The sequence below is a fragment of the Mustela nivalis genome, assembly GCF_964662115.1.
Source record: "Mustela nivalis genome assembly, chromosome: 17".
NCBI lineage: Eukaryota > Metazoa > Chordata > Mammalia > Carnivora > Mustelidae > Mustela > Mustela nivalis.
Genome location: NC_139036.1, coordinates 10,536,747 through 10,556,129, shown reverse-complemented (window position 1 = coordinate 10,556,129; position 19,383 = coordinate 10,536,747). Strand labels below are relative to the sequence as shown.

Genomic DNA, 19,383 nt, shown 5'->3' with positions numbered 1-19,383 from the left:
AAAGAAGCTTCATGGCTGATGACGACATAGTTCTGGAAGTCATATAGCATCACAGCGTCACACGTGATCAAAGAAGTCACAAATCTGTGCAGCATCAAGTAGAGGCAAAAGTAGACTCCATCGCTTGATGGGAGGAGTGTCAGAGGGACTTACTAAATTTGAGCAAAAAGAAGTTGGGCAGCATGATGGTTTTTGATGTGACACTTTGCATGGCTACAGTGTCCTGCCATTCAGTGAAACACGAATTTAGGTGTTTTCTAGATATTATTAACGTGCACAAACTCAGGGGCATCTGGGTGGCTCAGTGGGTTAAGCCTCTGCCTTTGGCTCAGGTCATGATCTCAGGGTTCTGGGATCAAGCCCCACATCGGGCTCTCTGCTCAGTGGGAAGCTGCTTCCCCCCCTTCTCTCTTTCTCTGCCTGCCTCTCTGCCTAGTTGTGATCTTTTTCTGTCAAATAAATAAATAAAATCTTAAAAAAAAAAAGAAAGGACAGATTATTTTATCTCACACTCTCATCTCTTAAGAGGGAAACAAAATACCTATAGGACTTTCAGGCATCTGAAAGCAGACTGTCCCACTGTCCCCACTGGGCAAGCTGTTCCAACCCATCTACTACATGGAACAGAAGGCTGTCAGTCAGCTCTGAGGGGAACACGGGGCCGGGAAAAGACTCAGCGGCAGCCACTGGGACCATCTGACCCGCTAGACTTGACAGCATTGGGAGTGGCTGGTCTGGACGCCACCATTCACAGTGAAGAGAAATCAGGCAATAATATCTTTACTATGATGGTGGCAAAATGCTGGTTTTTCCAACTCCAGTGCTGGGGGGTCTGGTAAGCAACATATTTATTTTTCACAGTTCTGGAAGCTGGAATTCCAAGATCAAGGCACCCGCAGATACAGTGCCCATTGTGGAAGAACCTGCTTCCTGGTTCTCAGATGGCTGTTCTGTTTGTGCGTTTCCCCACAGTTATAGGGAGGCAAACAGTGATTATGTATCCAAGAAGTCGATCAAATCTCGATGGGTTGATCAAAATCGACATCCAGTGGGGGATGGACGGCTCGTCTGTGCCTCCAAATATGAAACCCTGAACAGGATATGATTATCTGGTATTTCAGCTGAGAGAGAATAACTTGAATCTATGGGTGAGAAAATGATAGGATTACTGCGGAATGTTCTTTTACATAATGAGGAGTGTGGGGAATTCTAGCAAAATGCCAGTATCAAAAACCACAGAGAAAGGCACAAAAACGTACCAGATTAAAGGAAGGTAAAGGTGGGGCGCCTGGGTGGCTCAGTGGGTTAAAGCCTCTGTCTACTGTTCAGGTCATGATCTCAGGGTCCTGGGATCGAGCCCCGAGTGAGCCCCGAGTTGGGCTCTCTGCTCAGCAGGGAGCCTGCTTCCCCCTCTCTGCCTACTTGTGATCTCTGTCAAATAAATAAATAAAATCTAAAAAAAAAAAAAAGGAACGTAAAAGTCACTTTGTAATTACTGGCATTACTGACTACAGACTAGATCCTATAACTGAGAGGCAAAAAGGACTTTCAAGTCATTTGACAAATTACGCAAGAGGCAGTAGAACAGATGAAATTAGTGTATGGAGACTAAAGTTAAATAACTTTAAAGTTAAAGTTAAATAAAGTTAAAGTGAACCTCAAATAATTCAAGGGACAATATTGTGAGTGTGTCTGTACCTACATTCTGAAGGAAAAATTAAACAGATACAAATAACAAAGAAACTGGAAAAAAATAGGGGCACCTGAGTTGTGTCCAACTCTTGATCTGGGCTGAGGTCTTGATCTCAAGTCGTGAGTTCAAGCCCTGCATTGGGCTCTGCTTGGTGTGAAGCCTACATATTTTTTTTAAAAAAGGACAAAAATATTACAAATGAATGGATCTGGGTAAAGCTTATATTAGTATTCCTTGTACTATCCTTATTCTTGCAAACTTTACACTGCATAATATCTTGCTAATGCATTCCCAGATACTTAGGGTTTTTTTTTTTTTTTCCTCATTCGCTTTTCCTAGGGAAGAATTTCAATCCTTATATCCAAAGATAAAGTTAAAAAATGAAAACAAAAATAGGAACCTAGGAACACATGAATAAAAACTGTTTGGGCAAACACTTGACCTAGAAAATTGGTCAAAGATTTTAAAAAGCATTAAAGATTATTTAAAGGAGCCTGGGTGGCTTCATCAGTGAAGCGTCTGCCTTCAGCTCAGGTCAAGATCCCAGGGTTCTGGGATGGAGCCTCGCATCCGGCTCCCTCCCTCGCCTCCCACCTCGTTTTCTCTCTTGCTCTCTCTCTCTCAAGTAAATCAAATCTTTTTTATTTTTTTTTAACGGGATTATTTAAATAATGGAGAACAAAGCTTGTATGGCATTTAATTATTTTTTTAAAAAGATTTTATTTATTCGACCGACAGATCACAAGTAGGCAGAGAGGCAGGCAGAGAGAGAGAGAGGGAGGAGGAAGCAGACTCCCTGCTGAGCAGAGAGCCTGATGGGGGGCTTAATCCCAGGACCCTGGGATCATGACCTGAGCCAAAAGCAGAGGCTTAACCCACTGAGCCACCCAGGGGCCCCTTGCATGGTAATGAGCCATTTGGTTCATCAGCATAAGACAGAAAAATTATAACCCAAACCTTCCCACCCTCACACAAAGGCTATGAACAGGAAGGTTTTAGGGTAGCCTTACCGGACTCCCATTCCTGTGACCAACGACATAAACGAGGCTGGCCCCCCAAAAACCAAAGGCACAGGTAAGACCTTAACGAGGTTAAGCTCAAAGGTACCCTCTGCGTAAACCTAAAGGTCTGCTTATATCGAGAAAGTTCCTGGTCAGGTTCCCGCGAGGGGTCCAATATGCTAATAAGGGAAAGGGGGCGGGGAATGCCTCATCCTGATTGGCTGGAAGGGCCTCGTTCTGATTGGTCAGAAGGGCCTCGCCCTGATTGGGTGAGATTGCCAGGCCGCTCAGGCAGTTCATTGGTGGATTTTGGAGCCGGGTCCTGAGTTTTAGGGTTGGCTGGTGCTGGGGGCTTGCCTACAAGCTGCTTCTGTTCTGGAAGGGGCGGCTTAGCTGGAGCAGCTCCCGGGGAGCGCCCCGGGTCCCTGATGTTTGCCGCTTAGGGCTTGTTCCCCTGAATCCTGTCTCATAGGACAGCAGTGTTTCCCCAATAGGAAGTCTAAAGCCCCTCTGCTCTAGTGTTTGTCTTCAGGGATTATGTGCACGCGCGTCAGCGGAGACTTCCTAGGATGTGATTGCACGGAGGTCGGGTAGGAATGGGACGCAGCCTTAGCCCATCTCCCAGGAGCCCCAGGGCCCAAGGCCACCTCCCAGAGGAGAACGAGAGACCAGGGAAGTGAGGCTACACGGACACCAACCGTCTTCCCTCCTCTGCGGAGGTGTGAGGTCTGCACAGTAAGGAGACTGATTCAGTCCATGCATTTTCTTCCAAGTGGTAGGCTGAGGGCATTGTCCCATTTACAGATAAGGAAAGGGACACTCAGAGAGATACGGTGACTTAACCAAGGCCTCCTAGTAGGGTAGGGGCAGAGCCCAGCCTTGAACCCTGCAGTACTACCTCCGACCATAGCCCTGTTCTGTTTTTGCTTACTTACACTATACAAACGGGGTGGGCTTGAAATCTTCACACCTGGTCATCATGTCTTCAGTTGGAAGGGGAGGTAAATTACTTGCACTGATTAAAAGAAGGGCCAGAGAGCACCTCGGTGGTTCAGTTGGTTAAGCAGCTGCTTTCGGCTCAGGTCATAATCCTAGAGTCCTGGACTCAAGTCCCGCATCAGGATCCCTGCTCCGTAAGGAGGATGCTTCACTCTCTACCCCTCCCCCTCTCATGCTCTCTCTAACTCTTTCTCTCTCTTCAAGTAAATAAATAAAGTATTTTTTATTTTTAAATAAAGATTTTTCCTTATTTATTTGACAGACAGAGATCACAAGTAGGCAGAGAGGCAGGCAGAGAGAGAGGGGGAAGAAGACTCCCTGATGTGCAGAGAGCCCCATGCGGGACTCAATTCTAGGACCCTGAGGTCATGACCCAAGGCAGAGCCACTGGGTCACCCAGGCGCCCAAATAAATAAAGTCTTTTTAAAAAAATAAACAAAAGAAGGGTCAGAGGAGTTGCCAAAATACTTAGCAAATTTTTAAAAACACAGGGGGCTCTGGAAAATTCCCAACTGTAATGATGGAAAGTGGAAACATTCCAACCCTGAAAGTGGGTGAACCAGTGAGGCTTCTCCAGCCCTGCTCCTCTCCTAGGACTCCCAGGCTTGGCCTCCTGCCCTCCACTGCAGGAGAGATCCCTTATTTATAGCTTCAGTTTCTCTGCCTCTGTCAATGGAAACTGAGAAACAAAACTGTGTTTTAATATACTGGGTTATCAGCATCAACCTGGGCGCAGTGCAGAGACTTTAACTGGGCTCGATTAGGTGGTAGAATTTGTGCCTCTGCCAAATCCTCACTCATTTTTTTTTTTTCCTATTCTGACATCAACACTGCAATGTAGGTGGAATGACCCCCATTTTACACAGGAGGCCCAGAGAGGTTGAGAACTTTCCCATGGCCACACAGCAGCAGTGGCAAGGCCAGCATCCGCGCTGGGGTGTTGGACCCATCATCCCTCTCCAGTTGGGTACAGCAATGGGGAGTGGGGTATGTGTTCCTGGATAATCAGGATCCAGGGCCTAACAGACTCAGCTTGAAACAGGAAAGGGAAAGAATTAAGATATCCTTAGTGCTCACAGCCCCTGTCTGTGCAGTGACCCCAGCAGTCATGGTGTTGAAATTTGTTTTTCTAGGAAAGACTGCATTATGCTGCTTTACAAACACTGAGTTCTAAGGTCAGCTCAAAGAGCAACACTCCGTTTCAGAAAATCCCTCCAAGTGCCCACAACTGTGGGAAAGGAAGTGACTGTGGGAAGTTCAGGGGACCCTGGGGGGGCTCAGCAAGTTCCCCCACTACTTAGGGGAGGGTACCCAGGGGTGTGATAGTATTAAATATTAAATTAAAAAACTATAAATTTTTTCCTCTTTCTTCCTCTTGTTTTTTGTTTGAGAACAATTATTTGACTTATCCTTTATATAAGCATCTTTGTAGCCCCTTTCTGTCCCCATGTCTCCCCATTCTCCCAAGCAACCACTCATCTTCCATCACTCTTACTTAATTTTCATTTACTAGAATTTTAAAAGTAACTCTATATCGCTTCTTGGCCTTTTTGTTAAGATCAAGTGTAAAAAAGTAGATATAACCGTACAGTATGTACTATTTTCTGTTCAGCCTCTTTCATGCAACATAACATTTTGAGATGTATCTATTTGTTCCAATGTCAATGATTTGGTCTAGATGGCATTACATGCTACCCTTTGTTCACGCATTCATCTCCTGACACACGTCTGAGTTGTTCCCAGTTGTGTGTTTGAAATAAAATGGACATGCCTGGAAAAGTCACTGTGTGGGCACACACTTTCATTTCTCTTCGTTAATACCTAGGTCTGGAATGCCAGATCATAGACTGAGTATATGTTCAACTCTTTAAGACACTGTCAAACAATTTCCCAAAGGGGTTGTATTATTTTGCATTCTCACCAACAGCATGGGAGATATCCAGCTCCCCCTGCCAAGGGTTCTTAATTCCTGGTTTGTCTTTTCAACATTTTCTTCTTCTTATACTTCTTCTTTCTTTCTTTCTTTTGCAAAATCACAACGAGTAAAGGCTGTTTGCCTTAGTAAAACTAATTAAATGTGGTGATAATTTAAATTTAAAAAATTATGTATTTGAGAGAGAGAGACAGACAGACAGAGAGAGCACAGGCAGGGGCAGAGGCATGGGGAGAGGGAGAAGCAGGCTCCCTGGGAGCCCAACGTGGGGCTCCATCTCAGGACCCTAGGGTCATGACCTGAGCTGAAGGCAGACACTTAGCCAACTGAGCCACTCGGGTGTCCCTAAATTTGGTGATAATTTAAAAAGTGAAATAAAGTGGCTCCTGGCTGGCTCAGTCCATAGAGCAAGTGACTCTTGATCTGTGGGTTGTGAGTTCGAGTGCCACATAGAGCTTACTTCCAAAAAAATTGAAATAAAAAGTAGAAATCACCAATAGTCATGCCATTCTAATTATATTTATGTATTTTCCTTTAGAATTTTTCAGGTGTATGCACAAGCAAAGACACCTTACTGAGGAGGTAAATAAGCATAACTACCTAAGTAAGCAATGACCTTACTGCTAGACATTTGTGTTGTTTCTATTTGTGTTCTTTTATGTCACACCCAGTTGTAAAAAAAAAAAAAATCCTGTGCATCTTTTTTTTTCTTTAAAGATTTTACTTATTTATTTGACAGAGAGATCACAAGTAGGCAAAGAGAGAGAGGGAAGCAGGCTCCCTGCTGAGCAGAGAGCCTGATTCAGGGCTTGATCCCCGGACCCTGGGATCATGACCTGAGCCGACAGCAGAGGCTTAACCCACTGAGCCACCCAGGCACCCCACATCTTTTTAATTTTTTTAGGAAATTAACATTTTAGAGAGCAGGAGAGGGAGAAGCAGATTTCCACTGAGAAGGAAGCCATGCAGGATTCCATCCCAGGACCCTGGGATCTTGACCTAAACCAAAGGCATTTGCTTAACCAACTGAGCCACCCAGGTGCCTTCAAGTCAACATTTACATGTTAAGGAATTTACATGTTAAGGAATTAGAAAAATAACAAACCCAAAGTTAGAAGAAAGAAGGAGATAATAAAGATTAAAGGGGATATCAGTGAAATAGAGACTAGGAAAACAGATAAAATCCACAAAATCAAACGTTTGAAAAGATCAACAAAATGGAGAAATTCTACCTCAACAGACCAAAGAAAAAAGAGGGAAGACACAAAGGAGTAAATTCTGAATTGAAAGTGGAAACATTGCTACCTGCTTTACAAAAAGAAAAGGGATTATAAGAGAATAGCGGGAGCGGGGGCGCCTGGGTGGCTCAGTGGGTTAAAGCCTCTGCCTTCCAGGTCATGATCCCAGAGTCCTGGAATCGTGCCCCCCATGGGGCTTTCTGCTCGGCGGGGAGCCTGCTCCCCCCGCCCCCCGCCCCCGGCCTGCCTCTCTGCCTACTTGTGATCTCTGTCAAATAAATAAATAAAATCTTAAAAAAAAAAAAAAGAGAGAGAGAATAGTGTGAGCAAAGCACACCTGCAAATGAGGTAATTCAGGGGAAATGCAAAATTCGGTTCCAGTGATTCAGCAGACGGCCAGCAGGGGGCACACGCCAACGCTGCAAAACTCCGTGCACTGCGCCTAATGACCACAAGAGGGCGCGCGAACCTGCCTTTTCTGATCCACGTAGGGTCGGCATGTTGTGTCTGGGCTGTGGCTTGAACCCCCGGTGGCTGGGCTTGAACCCCCGGTGGCGGGGCTTGAACCCCCGGTGGCGGGGAGGAAAGCGATGGGTGTCCCCAGCCCCCGCGGCCCAGCAGGGGGCTTTGTCCGCAGCGTCTCCAAGCACTTTTCTCTTAAATAGCGAATGTAGGAGCTTTTATTGTCTGGAGTGTCCCCATGTGTCCTATAATTTACTTCCCACATAATTTTAAGTTCAGCATATACCAAAAGAAAGTGGATTATGAATGGGCCCTCCTGGCTTTAATGGAAGCACACTCATCAATTCATAACTTTCAAAACAGGCTTCTTACCTGATCTTGTTCTCACCTGAGATGATGGACATGTTTGACGATGGCTCATGACCCGGTGGCCGTCTTAGATGCTTGGTCAGTTCATTTCGGCTTTCTCTCTGGCCCCATGGAGACAGGTGGTGGGTAGAAATTACATTATTAAGTCCGCTTCCTAATGGGAAAAAGAAGTTGGCAACACTTGTCAACTGGTGTTTGGAGTTTGAAACATTACCTTTTATTTTTTTTAATTTAATTTTATTTTTTAATAAATATTTTATTTATTTGACACAGAGAGAGATCACAAATAGGCAGAGAGAGAGAGAGGAGGAAGCAGGCAGAGAGCCCAATGCAGGGCTCAATCCCAGGACCCAGAGATCATGACCTGAGCCAAAGGCAGAGGCTTTAACCCACTGAGCCACCCAGGCACCCAAGAACATTATCTTTTAGATTTCAATACCAACTCTGGCATTGTTTGAGGACTTGACATTTACACCAGGGAGGAAGCTTATGGGTATAGGGTGTAGAGAGAACACCAAGGCAGCCTTCTATCTGTGTAGCTGGAGAGGTCGCTCAAGGATTAATTTAGTGGACATCTTGTGCAGCTATTACATGAGATTGGAACCAAGAGGAAAAGTCACTTTTATTTGCTGAGAAAGTTTGAGGGTTTCGGTTTGAGATACATTTCCTTTTAACTTCCTGTAGCGCTTGCAAGTCGAGATAATACTGCAGGAATGAAATAGGGATGTGAGTTTGTAGACACTGTCCCCGCAGAACTCACAATGGAAGACTCAAGCCACTGAAGAAATAAATGCTCAAGTCAGAGGAGAGCACAGGGCTGGGGCAATGTTTGAAGGGTTTGACTGGTCCTTTTGAGGGAGATCTTGCAGAAGACACTGGCAAGAAGTGTTTAGGGTAGCCTGGAGACAGGAACCTGAGATGTCCGAGGACCCCAGGAAATAGAACGATCTCAAAAGGAGATCAGGGAGGGGTGCCTGGGGGGCTTGGTCTGTTAAGTATCCGTTATCCGCTTAGGCTGAGGTCTTGATCCCAGGGTCCTCGGATCGAGCCCCGCCTCAGGCTCCCTGTTCTCCCTCTCCCTCTGCTGCCCCCCCCCTGCTTGTTCTCTCTCTCCCTCTCTCTGTCATTTATAAGTAAATGAAACCTTAAAAAAAAAATAAGGAGGAGAAGATGGGGGGGCTCCTTCGTGAGCAGCGGATTCAATGCCCTGGGAGTTCCCACATGGTCAGAGAACCCGTGCTTGTGGGAATAAGCTGGAAGGAGGTTATGGAAAGAGGGAGGGATCTCAGATGATGGAGAAGTGAAAACCCAGCATAACCTGGGCCAGTTGTACACCGTGAAGACGCATGTGTTTAGGAATTTGAGCTCCAGAAAAAGGCAGAGAGATCCTAATTCTAGCCACCTCATAATTTAGCCACGTAGATCTGTTACTAAACCTCTCTGAACTGTGTCCACCTCATTTGGAAATGGGCAGCTAATCTCCAAGTAGCCTCACTTTGAGAATTAAATAAGCAAATGCGTATAAAATCTCCATGAACATAGTCTCTATCAATATAATTGTTAGGGCTTTTTTTTCCCTCCTCTTTGGTGCCCCTCAGCTTCAAAGGGCTGACTTAATTCTGCTTCTTACTGTGGTACACGGTTGTCAGTTCACCCGTGTGTCTTCTGTAAGCCTTTTTTTTTTTTTAAAGACTTCATTTATTTATTTTTGAGAGATTGAGAGAGAGAGCATGAGCAGGGGGGAGGGGCAGAGAGAGAAGCAGACTCCCCAGGGAGCAGGGACTCAAACTCGGGCTTCTCCCAAAACCCTGAGATCATGACCTGAGCCCAAGGCAGATGCTTAACCATTGAACCCACTGAGCCAGCAAGACTCCCCGGGTTTATGTAATTCTTAATATATTAGGGAGGTACTATAGTTTACAAAGACCTCACATATACAAACGATGAAATGCAGGGTGTTCCTGCCGATGGGGCAGGATTTCACCTGTTACTTTACTAAGGTATCGGGGGTGCCAACTTAATGCCCCCCAGAACCCCTTCTTCACCCCGTGTTTTATGAACTTGCTGCCCTTTGGGAACTGTGGGAACACCACAGTGGCACTATGACTTGGGTCCACTGGCTGACTTCCTGTGCTAGGGATCCTAGACCTGGGCTTGCACCGTGGGAGTCCCTAAATCCCGAGACTCTGATGAGTCTTAAAAGGAATCCCACAGCGACTTGGGCAGAAATCTGAATCCTTGGGGGTGGAGCTGGGGGTTAGGACTGAGACACTGACATTGTCTGATTCCTTCATGGGGGGCAGCCAGGATGACTGGGGTCCACTGATCTCAGAGGGCTGGAGTGACACATGCTGGGGGGGTAGTGGAGGGGGGGATTCCCGAACATCTCTAAAGACATTAGACAGGGTGCCTGGGTGGCTCAGTGGGTTAATGCCACTGCTTTCGGCTCAGGTCATGATCCCAGGGAACTGGGATCTAGCCCCTCATTGGGCTCTCTGCTCAGTGGGGAGCCTGCCCCCCACCTACTTGCGATCTCTCTGTGTCAAATAAATAAATAAAATCTTAAAAAGGGGGGGGCACCTGTGTGGCTCGGCGGGTTGAAGCCTCTGCCTTCCGCTTAGGTCCCGATCCCAGGCTTTTAGGATAGAGCCCCACATCGGGCTCTCTGTTCTGCGGGGAGCCTGCTTCCTCCTCTCTCTCTGCCTGCCTCTCTGCCTACTTGTGATCTCTGTCTATCAAATAAATAAATAAATATAAAACAAAAAAAAATTTAAAAAAAGGAAAGACATTAGAGAACCAGCGTTCATACGCCAAACCAGGAACAGTTCAATCTGAGAAATTTGAGAATGGTCTCTTGGTCCGTAGGCATCTAAAATGCGAGGTGTGTCAGGGTCTCCTAGAATTTGGGGTCAAGGAGGGAATTGAATAATACCTCTGACAACAGAGAACCTGAAAGCAGGAAATTATTTTCATTTTCTTTTCTGTAAAATGGGGATATTAATGTGTCCTTTATGAGCAGCCAAAGCCTTCTGAATTGTGACCCTAAGGAGGGCAGTGTTCCCTCAGATGAGGCTTTGGGGGTTCCTGGTTGGCGTGTCTGGGAGCTATGGGCAAGATCCTGGCTCGGCTTTGCCCACTTAGTGCTCAAACTGGCCCTGAGATCGAGAAAGGCAGGCGTGGGCTGAGTTTCTGACCGTGAGTCCCCAGGTGAGGAGAGGGACTTTTTCTTTCTCCTACAATGACATCTCTGCTGGGGACCACGAGCACGCTGCTCTTGGCCTTCAGAGTGGCCCCTGGAGGTGCTCAAGCATTTGAGGTCCAGTCGGTTCCCCCAGGACTCTGGGCTATGTACTGGGTCATACATTGATCAAAACCTAGTCTCCTTTCCAAAATGACTCTGCCTTGTTCCAAGCTCTATGAAGGCTGTCTTGAACTCAGAGTGTTGCCTTTTTGCCCCCAAGACCAGGTTTGGAGAGGGAAAGCTTCCTTAAGTAACTGTGATGGTGGGTGTAATTGACTAAGGGCGTGGTGCTCCCCGGGGACAGGAGAGGGAAGAGAGTGTCCCAGTCTGATGGGGAAGGCGATCTTTCAGAAGTGTCCATCAACCCAGCGTCAGGTGCTAGCGTGAGTTCTCTGTAGGGAAAGAGCATGAGGGGGGCACAAGGGAGGGCAGCGGTGAGACCTCAGGGTGGGACCCTGGCGTGAATTCGTGTTCAGAGACTAGACTATTAACACAGGATGGATGCCGTAATCACTGTAATCACAGTGACCCCACAGGTCATGGGAACTGTCCCTCCCTCTCTCCCCTTTAGCTCCCTCTATGAGAAGGAGAACTCAAAAACAATAGGTATTTTAAGGAAGGATAAGAAGCAAAGACACAGATGCCTGGGTGGCTCAGTGAGTTAAGCTTCTGCCTTTGGCGCAGGTCATGATCCCAGGGTCCTGGGATCGAGCCCCGCACTGCACTCTCTGCTCAGCAGGGAGCCTGCTTCCCCCTCTCTATGCCTGTCTCTCTGCCTACTTGTGATCTCTGTCTGTCAAATAAATAAATAAAAATCTTAAAAAACAAAAACCAAAAAAAGCAAAGTCATTTGCGATTTCATCTCACACTTGTACTGGCTTAGAATGCCCTCCAAAGCAAACAGTGGGCTCCATTTGTTTCCAATCAAATCTTTGGAGATAAAAAGCAGTTGGCTCAGGTTCTGTCCAGAGAACATCTCTCCAGCCAGGGAAGCAGCTCCGTGGCCCCAGCTGGCTGGAGCTAAGGAAAGCACCTTCACTGGGAGAGAAAATGGGGGGGGGGGCGACAAAATGTATCAAATGCAGTGTGCAAGGCTCTGCCATCTTTAATGCTTCCTTTCCTTTTCATTTCTTTTTAAAGGTTTTATTAATTCATTTGACAGGAGAGACTGAGCACAAGCAAGGGGAGCAACAGAGGGAGAGGGAGAAGCAGGGAGCTCAGTGCTGGGCTCGATCCTATGACCCTGAGACCACAACCAGAGCCAAAGGCAGATACTTAACCAATTGAGCCACCCAGGCACCCCACAAATAGATGTTTTAAAATCTGGTTTATAAATAAACAAAAAGAAAACATTTTAAATTCACATAAGAAACTTGAAGGACGTTACTAAAATTTTAAAACTAATAAAAGTTTGCCCAGAACCAATTCTCAGGCTGTCTTACGTACACAATAGATTCTTTGAATGTCGGACTCTTGAAAGGTGGAAAAATGGGAGGGATCTCCAAGTGTTTGTTTGGGATCACATCAAAATGTTAATTATAGGATTTTTAAGTTCATAGAAAGGGTGTTTTCTGTCCTAGCGGTGGAGGTAAGATCCATTTCAGAAGTTCAAATTGAAACTCACACTGAAATGTGGGATCGCTAGCGATTAGTACCTGGGTTCATGGTTGTTCTATGGTTCACAACAAGGGAACCACATGGGAAAGGGGGAGAAAAACATCACTGCTTCTAAACTCTGGAAATGGGGTTGAGAGCTATGCCCCCATGCGGTCCTCCAGCTAAACAGTCTGAGAAAGGATTTGTCCACCAGTGACTGGAGAGCAGGACCAAGCTGACTCACTGAGTCTAATTTCAGATGAGGAAGACGTAAAATCAAGTTTCCTTTGCTTTCGATTTTGTTTTGTTTTAAATTCTGCAGAGCCAGGAAAAGAATCACTCCTGGCAGAACAAAAACATGCCACTGAAAATGATCAAAGGGTTCAGATTCCCCACCCCCCACCCCCAGCCGGAAAATAATAGGAGGCATTCTGCAAGATATGGTCTCTTTGAAGTGTGGAAAGCTTTATGGAACAAGTAGCTGAATTTAAAAGAGAGGAGAATACAACAGGAACTCAAAATGACAGTGATGGCATAATGACGCCCTCTACTTAAAGAATTTTATTTACTTATTTGAGAGAGAGAATGAGCACGAGGGCACAGGCAGGGCGAACAGCAGAGGGAGAAGCTGACTCCCCGGCGCAGCAGAGAGCCTGACGCAGGGCTCGATTCCAGGACTCTGGTATCATGACCTTAGCCAAAGGCAGATGTTTAATCCACTGAGCCACCCAGGCACCCTACAATGCCCTCTATTTAAAGAGCAGGACTGAAGTTGTAGAAAATGGAATCCCAGTTGATGGGCAAAGATATCCCTAAATGCAGGGAAAATAGGAAAACACAAGAAACAATTGGAGAGATTATAGATGCAGAATACAGAGAAGCCCAATTATCCATCCACTTGGTGGTAATTACCACCATATGGAAGGGTAAAAAAAAAAAAAGAACAGAAAAAGCAAGACTCAAAAAATACACCAGAAAACTTTTCTAAAATGGGCGAATGAAAAACATTCTTTTTAAAACTATAGGTTTCAAAACAATTTACGTTTTATTTTCTGTACCTGTTTTCTATTGTGCGGTTGGTCTTTTTTAAAAAAAATTGCTCTTCTGGTGCTGAGTTTTGTGACGGGGGAGGGGCGGGGGGTGGTTGCGGAGGGCGAGAGGTAGGGGGGAGGTGGGCAGGGTCTCTTGTCGGGGGAGTCCAGTCCCCCCAGGTGCTGCCCACATCAGCGCCGCGGACTGGGAAAAGGTCACCGCCGGGCCCCCGAAGCTCAGATCTCTGGTTTCTTTACTGCAAGAGAGTTAGCAGCAGAAACTCCCTTGGACGAAATTACAAAACACCTAACCCTTGCATTTCCTTGCGTGGGAGAGAAAACGGGTGGTCGTGACCCCGACGTGACTTGAACACGCAACCTTCTGATCTGGAGTCAGACGCGCTACCATTGCGCCACGAGGTCACCGGGCAAAAGTGACTTTTGATCTTTTAAGACTCTTCCAGCCTACACCTCCCCTCCCCCCTCCGTCGCGTCCCTACGTAGCTTCTGCGCTTTGCTAGGGAGCCGCAGGGCGGACGGAGCCGAGGCGCGGGCGCAGGGCTGCACCCGGTGAAGGCAGGGAGCCCCCTGCCGCCACCTGCCGGTCCGGCCGCTCGGCCCCCCGGGGGACAGTCGGGCTCCAGGCCCGGCGCGACGGCCCCCGGGACCCCCGGAGCCAACGGGGCTGCTGTCTCCGGGTGCCACCAGCACTGGGGACCCGGCGGGGACCCGGCCCCCTGGACTCCGGCGGCCGGGAGGAAGCGGTCAGCACCGGGAAGTGAGGGTTGGGAGGACGCTCGACCCCACCGAGGGTTAAAGGGGGAAACAAAAACCCAACCCAAGTGACTTTGGAACTTAGCCTAAAAATGGAATGATCATAAGCCCCTCCCCCCGCCCTGCTCCCACCCCCAGGTATAAACCTAAAAACTCATTTTTGAAAATGTGGATGTTATAGAAGAGTGTAATACAACTGGAAATCCGTGATTTCTTGGATTGCATTTTTATGTATTTCCGCATTTGCTTCTACCCAGGTAGTTACAAGTGTCCTGCTAGAGCTTGGGGACTGTGAGGAACAGCACAGGTTCAGAAAACCGCACGAAACAAAGGTATTGCTTGATGAGACATCACCGAGGGAACACCCTGGTCCCCGCCCCCGGGTCGAGAAACAGGACTTGAACACGGGACTCTGAGATCATGCCCTGAGCTGAGATCAAGAGTGGCTCGCTCAGCGCTCAGCGGACCGAGCCTCCCAGACGCCCCCAACTGCTTTCCTTCATAGTTTTATCACTCAAGCGTGTGTCCCTAAACCCTATAGTTCCCTTTTGTAAAACTCACTTTTCACGTGCTGGTGGTTCCCTCTCCCTCCCTTTCTCCTTCACAGAGTCGCTCCCCATCCCAACGAAATGATGCTGAGACCTTTCCAGTCCCGCACGCTGGGGGGTTGCTGCTGTCAGCGCGTCTGAGGGCCAGTGATGCTCACTTAGACCACTTAGTTAACACGGTTTCTGCTCTTTCTCCACTGTAATGCTGTTTCCTGCTTTGCAAACGTTTTTATTTTATTTTTAACAAATATTTGGGGGTAAATGCTTTGAAGCTATGCAAATACCCTGTTTCCTCCTCAGACTTGCCCCTACTAATCTTAGCATCCTTTTAAAAAAAAAATTTTTTTTATTTATTTGACAGACAGAGATCACAAGTAAGCAGAGAGGCAGGCAGAGAGAGAGGAGGAAGCAGGCTCCCTGCTGAGCAGAGAGCCCCATGCAGGGCTCCATCCAAGGACCCTGAGATCATGACCTGGGCCAAAGGCAGAGGCTTAACCCACTGAACCACCCAGGCACCCTTAGCATCCATTTTGCCTGCAACAATGATTACACCAGGGTTGGTGCTTGCCTCCTGGTGATTTTTTTTATTTCCTTTTTCCTTCTACATTTGTCATCAGAGTCCTTCTGTAAGAACGAGCTGCCTCTTCCTTCCCATTTATTTGTATATTACATATTCAGTTATTTGCATCAATGCAGACTCAGGTATTTTTAAATTGTATGGATTTAATCCATAGAATATAATTTCTTTCTTTTTTTTTTTTAAGATTATTTATTTTAGAGAGAGAGTGCAAGCATGGGGAGGGGTAGAGAGAGAGGAAGAGAGAGTCTCAAGCAGGTGCCATGCTGAGCTCAGATCCTATTGCCTGACTGAATCCCACCACCCCTGAGATCATGACCTGAGCTGAAATCAAGAGATTAACCGACTGAGCCACCCAGGCACCCCTCTCCTGGGTATTTTTTAATTCCGTGCATTTAATCCATAGAATATCTTTTCTTATATTGTTTCCAAAATTGTTCCAGCTTTGGCCATTATGAGCTCTTTCAGGTTGGCGCGTTGAATTTTTCAACATGCAACCATCCTCTTTCGAGCACTTCCTTAGTTTCTGGCACAAGATGCCTTGTGTTGTTCCCATGTGGGTCCTGGAATCAAACATTTCTCCAAGGAGCCCTAGTTCCTGTTGTTGGAGTGGTGTTTGAAACCAAGATCTGGGTGTTAGGTGTGTGTACTGCAATGCGGTGTCATTTCCCTTTTCTTTATCTGTGACTTCTCTCCGACACCAAAACACCCAGTTCTCAATAGTTTTAATATATGCACTCGCTATAAATATGTATGTACATGTTTGCATGTGTGTATATACATGTGTGTTTCAGAATGACTAATCTATATATCTGTAAGAAAAGATTTATTAAGATGATTACAAGATAAGTATTCATTTCTTTTTGCCTTGGCTTTATAGCCAGAATATTGTTTTAAAAAATTATTTAGGTTAGATGTCTCCTTCGAGCCCTTCTCTCTTGTTTATGTTATTTATTTATAATACAGTTAGGCTGTGACTTTTTTTTTTTAAAGATTTTATTTATTTTATTTGACAGACAGAGATTACAAGTAGGCAGAGAGGCAGGCAGAGAGAGAGAGAGAGGAGGAAGCAGGCTCCCTGCTGAGCAGAGAGCCCGATGCAGGACTCAATCCCAGGACCCTAAGATCATGACCTGAGCCAAAGGCAGCGGCCTAACCCACTGAGCCACCCAGGTGCCCCTAGGCTGTGACTCTTGTACTCCATTTCTGGTTCACACATGCATACATACCTCCATTGTTTTTCATTATTAAAAAATTTTTTTTGCATATTAAAATATTGCCATACTTCTAAGTGTCAGAGCTATATAAAAGGCTATATTGGGGCGCTTCATGGCTCAGATGGTTAAGCATTTGCCTTTGGCTCAGGTCATGATCACAGGGTTCCTGGATCGAGCCCCGAGTCAGGTTCCCTGCTCACCAAGGAGTCTGCTTCTTCCTCTCTCTCTGCCCTCCCCCTGGCTCATGCTCTCTCTCTCTCTCTGTCAAATAAATAAATAAATAAACAAACAAAAAGATTTTATTTGCTTATTTGTCAGAGAGAGAGCAAGCACAAGCAGGGGGAGTGTCAGAGGCAGAGGGAGCAGCAGGCTCCCCACTGAGCAGAGAGCCCGATATGGGACTCAGTCCCAGGACCCTGGGATCATGACCTGAGCTGAAGGCAGAGGCTTTAACCTACTGAGCCACCCAGGCACTCCAGATGCCTATTTTCTTATATCTCCTTATATAAAGGATGGCACGCTATAATTATTTTGCAGTTTGTGTTGCTTTTTTTTAACTCACTAGTTTTTTTTTCTTTTTTTAAACTCACTAGTTTATCCTGGAAATCACTCCGTATCAGTCTTTTGAGAGCTTCCTTAATTCTTTTCCCACACCTATATAGTACTTTGTGCTGGGGATGTAAGCCTACGTCCCTGCAGTTTTTACGTAATATTTTCAAGGTCCATACATGTCACAGTCTGTAATCAATTCTTCATTCCCTTTTGTTGCAAAATAATATTCCACTGTATAGATAAACCATGTTTTGTTTTTTAATCGATTTGGTACAATTAACCTCTACCCAAAAGTCAGAGTTTTTTTCAAATCAAGTGGAAACCAGATTCTCCCTCTTGACAGGGTTTGTTGTGTGTGTGTGTGTGTGTGTGTGTTTAATTGTTGAAGGATGTAGTAGTTGATTTGTTTAGTGACTTTTCCAAATTATTTTTGGCAAAGGCTGTATTCCTTGTTGTGTGTGCTTACTGAAGTGTCTGCCCTCTGGCTTGTACTTAACTACTGTTTTGACAGAGATTTCCTTGAATTCCAGGTGCTTTATTTAAAAACAGCAATAGCAAGAGTGTTTGGGTGGCTCAGTCAGTTGAGTCTCTGCCTTTGGCTCAGTTCATGATCCCAGGGTCTTGGGATCGAGCCCCGTGTGAGGTTCTTTGCTTCTCCCTCTCTCTCTGCCTACTTGTGCTTCTCATCAGCTCACTGTCAAAAAATAAAATTTTAAAAATCTAAAAAAAAAAGACATTATTCATTTCTCTTCTACCTTCCTTAGTTCCTAGTTGATAATATAAAGTGTCTTTCTACTTTTTTTTAAAAAAGATTTTATTTGTTTATTTGACAGAGAGAGATCACAAGTTGGCAGAGAGGCAGAGAGGGAAGCAGGTACCCTGCTGAGCAGGGAGCCTGATGCGGGACCCGATCCCAGGACCTGAAGACCATGACCCGAGCCAAAGGCAGAGGCTTAACCCACTAAGCGACCCAGGCGCCCATGTCTTTCTACATTTTATTTGCAGCAGACCATGATGAACCAACTATATTGATCTTTATATTTAACCATTTGGGGGAGTGGCATTCAACCATTTGTTGAATTTGTGGGTTATCTTTGAACAAAGTTGATTTTTTTGCTTTTCCATTCTTATTCTTCTCTGTTATTCAGTTTGGGCATTTTCTACTTACTTGTGTGTATGTTTTTTTAAGACTTACTTCGTTATTGTAGAGAGCTCAAGTGTATGCACATGTGTGTCTGAGCAGGGGAGGGACAGAGGGAGAGAAGTCATAGACTCCCTGCTGAGCACAGAGCCCAACGGGATCCTGAGATCATGACCTGAGCCAAAATCAAGAGTCAGATGCTTAGCAGTGCCCCACCTCCTTACCTGTTTTCACATTTAGTATGTACTGTTTTCTGCTATGCTAACTCTGGGGCTCATCTTATCCAATAAATTTCAAATAGTGTACTTGATTCCACTTGACTTTTGGTGGACTTTGTTTTGAGATACTCTGTCCCACATTTTAAATAAATAGTCCTCGTTTTCTTCTATTTTTATTTTATTTATTTATTTATTTTTAAAGATTTTATTTATTTATTTGTCGGAGAGAGAGGAGCGAGAATGAGCACAGGCAGACAGAGTGGCAGGCAGGGGCAGAGGGAGAAGCAGGCTCCCTGCCGAGCAAGGAGCCCGATGTGGGACTCGATCCCAGGACGCTGGGATCATGACCCGAGCTGAAGGCAGTTGCTTAACCAACTGAGCCACTCAGGCATCCCTATTTTATTTTTTTTAAATATTTTATTTCTTTATTTGACAGACAGAGATCACAAGCAGGCAGAGAGGCAGGCAGAGAGAGAGGAGGAAGCAGGCTTCCCTCTGAGCAGAGAGCCCGATGCGGGGCTCCATCCCAGGACTCTGGGATCATGACCTGAGCCGAAGGCAGAGACTTTAACCCACTGAGTCACCCAGGTGCCCCTCTTCTATTTTTAAAAAACATAAGAATTGTAACAATTTTGAGACTCTTGAGTGTGAACTCCACTATGTGGATCATTTCTGGATTTAATGTTACTCTCTTTCTTTATTATCACTCACCTATTTTTTCTCTTTTGTGCACTTTGCTTAATTATTTCTCTGGGTGATGTGGGTGATAAAGACAAATTGTAGAGGTTTTAAG

General features: G+C 45.8%; 1 long non-coding RNA gene across 1 annotated transcript; it reads left to right on the top strand.

Moving 5' to 3' along the window:
• Nucleotides 1-14,149: 14,149 nt before the first annotated feature.
• On the top strand, nucleotides 14,150-18,682 carry LOC309851473. The gene is made up of 3 exons (XR_014304795.1): nucleotides 14,150-14,327; nucleotides 14,595-14,669; nucleotides 18,065-18,682. It is a non-coding gene; the product is annotated as an uncharacterized lncRNA (long non-coding RNA).
• Nucleotides 18,683-19,383: the final 701 nt, after the last annotated feature.